A 4,205-nucleotide genomic window follows, 5' to 3' on the forward strand; every position below is an offset into this window, starting at 1 on the left:
GGAGTTGGTTTAGAACAAAGGTTTTGGGCCGAAGCTGTGGCCACTACTTGCTATCTGGTTAACAGATCTCCTACATCAGCTCTTGTTGGTAAGACACTGATGGAGGTGTGATCTGGTAAGAAGCCTCATGTGTTCTATAGTTCTAGTGGTTGTATTAGGCATTAACAGGTCAATCTCTTGGTGCAATGGCAACCCTAGCTTGTAAAAAGTGGTATCAAAGCTTGGTCACTAGTTCAAATCTCCTCAGGTAACACTGAGGGGGAAATTGTTGGACTAACTACCAATTTCCCCCTTCAAGATTCGTGACATGGCTTAATTGCCTCCTGTTTTCTATAAGTCTAGTGGTTGCATTGAGCATTAACAAGTCAATCTGCTGGTGCAACAACAACCCTAGCTTGTAACAAATTTAACCCTAACCCTAATTCTAACTCTAATCCTATAATGACCCAAACATTAAATACTAATCCCAAACAAGATCATAACACAAACTCTAAATCTAATCCTAATCATAACCATGACATTAGAGACTAGTATACATAGGAAGTTTGAGCTTAAAATTATATACAATAATAGTTAAATAATAGTAAACATAAAAAAATTAAATAGATAAAATTATTGATATAATTTATTCTCAAATAGATTGACTCATAAATAAATTTCACTTTCTTTTAATCATTGAATATTAAAAGATTAAATATTTCAATTGTTTTTCTTAATTAATTATACAATGTTTGATATGTTCGTAAGATAATTAAACTCCATGTTTAGAAATAATTGAAAAATATTTAAAAATGATAAATTCTTCTTTTGAAATATAAACATATTTTTAAAACATAAATATTACCTATCATATAAATAATAAATAATAGTAACATTTATAGAGATATACAAAATAAGATGGAATAAAGGTTGTAAACACATGTCACACTGTGAAGATATTTTTTTACAATTGCTATATTTATTTTTTAGTTATCTAATTTGTACTTGAGGGATAATTTGAAATAACTATTAGTACTTCATAAGTCATAATTTTTAAGTTTTTAAAAATAAATAATGTTTGCAAAATGTAACAAGTATCAACTAAAATCATAATTGTAATATTAATTTAAATCTAATTATTTTAAACATTGAAAATATAACTTAATTTGCAATAGTACCAATTACCATATATTACATACCCTCATATTATTAAAAATCTCACTCTATATTTAGTTAATAATTTATATAGACAACAAAAATATTAGGTAATATAGAGACATCAGTACAACAAATTAGAAATATAAATATATTAAATGATCTTCCATATTAGGAATAATCTTTATTAGATATCTAACATTTATTATAATGAAATAATCCTTATAGTTTATTATGTAATAGTATGAGTATTATTATTATTTATTAATAATAATCTTTATTTCGTAAACATATAATAATTATGAGATGTCATTAGATCCATTAGATGGGATGGATGATTTTACTACTTCTTTTCCCTAGCAGACATGCAACTTGTATGTCCACATCATTGCTCTTTATGCTTATCTGTTAGGCTTCTGGCAATAAATTCTTACCTCCTCTATTTTGATAATTCAAAGCATTTCCACCTATGTATGAATCACATACACTGGGAAAAGCATTTACGATATCATCTTCCCATATTCCCTCTATGAAAATATTCATTGGATCAATATTGCCAACACCAGAGCCAAGGGGGATTTCTAGATGTGTCACCAAAAATTGAGAATTGATACACCAGAAAACATATAACTGTTGGATAGTGTTGTCCTTGATGTCACACAAAATGTCATATCAGTCTTTAATCTTAGTTAACCGAGTTCAGACAATGATAACCGAGCTCACTCAGTCATCGAAGAAAATAAAAAAGACAGTAATAACCGAGCTCACTCGGTCATCGAAGGAAAGATGGAAAAATCAGTTTTTCACTGAGCTCACTCGGTCATCGAAGGAAAGATGGAGAAGTCAGTTTTCACCGAGCTCACTCGGTCATCGAAGGAAAGATGGAGAAGTCAGTTTTCACCGAGCTCACTCGGTCATCGAAGGAAATATGGAGAAGTCAGTTTTCACCAAGCTTACTCGGTCATCAAAGTGGAGTCAATTTCACCGAGCTCACTCGGTCATCACAGGGAACTCAGTGCTTATCGAGTTCACTCGGCAACTGAAGGATTTCACGAAATTCTCTGTACTAACTGGGCTCAGTCAGTTAACACAGGAATTATTTTCTGAACAGTATTAACCAAGCAGTGTCGGCCAGTAAAGGGATTTGTTAGTTTGTAATTTTAATTATTTCTAGCCAACTATTGTATTTGGTCAGTGATTAGAGCCGACTAAGATAATCTGTAAGGTATATATGAAAGATCAAGTTGTGAATTCGTGAGATGTAAGAATTTGGATGCATAAGAGTGTGAATGTATGGATATGGAATGAGTGAATATTGAACATAAGAGCGAATGTTGAAGAAGTGTGATGAAGGATCAGATGCATTGAAGGAGCTGCAAAGTTGTATGTGATCAGTAAGGATCTAGTCAAGCATAACAGAGATCTGCAATCAACAAAAGATAAGTTGCACATTATATCAGGTCACTTCATTGTTGCTTTCTAACCATTGTAACAGTGAACTCAAAATCTCTTAACAGAGTGGATTTAACAACCCTATTGTAAATCCTCTAACAAGGTGACAGTTCAGTTGAATTGTTCTAAAGACCTCTAGCAAGGCCACTCCTAACAGGGTGATTAAATCCTCTAACAGGGTCACACCTAACAGTGTGTTTTGTAACCTTTAACAGGGTTGGCTCCTAAGAGGGCTCACTTCAGAAGAGTGAAAAACAGTAACTAGTTACATTGGTGGTTTTTCCCATATTGGGTTTCCACGTTAAATCTAGTGTCTCTAGTGTTTGAGTTTGCTGAATTGTTTTGATATCAGTTCTTAATGATTGTTATTATTTGCTGCAATATCAAGTTTCAGTAATCTATAAAATAGATCAAACTTTTAGACATCTAAGGGACTGTGAAATGTTTTTGTAGTAACTGATTCACCCCCTCCCCCTCTCAGTTACTTCATTCTCATTTCCAACAATTGGTATCAGAGCTTTTGGTACTTGTAGGAGAAGATTTCAAGGATCTAAGCAAAAGATCAGGATGTCTTACAAAAGAGAAATTCCAAAACTTAATAGAGATAACTTCTTAGCATGGCAAGAACTAATGAAACTTCATCTGGCTACTGTTGGTAATACTGGACTGAAATACCTTGAAGAAAAATATGAAGAACCTTCTGGCACATTGTCAATCAATGATATTGCTAAAAAGAAAACTCACAACAACATGATGATAGACATAGCATCTGCTCTTAGCTATGAAGAATTTGATGACATTAAGGACTACAAAACCGCCTTTGACATGTGGAACAAGCTAAAAGAAATCTATGGAGGGGATGACAATGTGAGAAGAGAAAAAGCAGAAAGTCTAAGAGGACAATTTGATCAAATGAGGATGAGAGAGGATGAAAACATTGCAAAGTATGTTGAAAGAGTTAAAGCATGTGTAAGTGCAATCAGGGCAGCTGGTGGTGACATCAAAGGAGAAACAGTTGTAAGAAAAGTTCTCAGAACCTTGCTTCCTGTTTATGCAATCAGAGTGTTTGCAATTCAGGAAAGAAGATGTGAAGCAAATCATTAGATAAATCTTGAGGCCATAGTTGGGAGATTAACTGCATTTGAACTAGATAACTTTGACAACTATGTTCCAGCTTCCAAGAACATGGAATCAAAATTTGAGGCCAAACTTTCACTCCAGGAGAAAAGCAAAAAGAAACTTCAGTCAGAAAGTGAAGATGAATCAGATCTAAGCTCAGACAGTGATCTTGAAGTAATTGAAGCTCTTCTAGCAAGAAAATACTCCAGAGGCAGAGGAAAATATAAAGGTAAAGTTCCTCTAATATGTTTTTCATGTGAAGAAATTGGTCATATTGCAGCTAGGTGCCCGAACAAGCAGAACAATGATGAAAAGAAGGATCATAAATGGAATGGCAAGAAAGATTTCAAATCATTCAAGAACAAAGGTAAGAAATCATGTTTCATGGCTGAAAATTCTAAAGATTCTGATAATAGTGAGGAGGAAATTGTTTATATTGCTGTTAAAGATGATTCTGACAATGATGAAGAAGATAAAATTGCTCTTATCTCTCATATAAG

Source organism: Cupressus sempervirens, chromosome 4, assembly GCF_028749045.1.
Source record: "Cupressus sempervirens isolate cs-2001-9-10 chromosome 4, ASM2874904v1, whole genome shotgun sequence".
Taxonomy (NCBI): domain Eukaryota; kingdom Viridiplantae; phylum Streptophyta; class Pinopsida; order Cupressales; family Cupressaceae; genus Cupressus; species Cupressus sempervirens.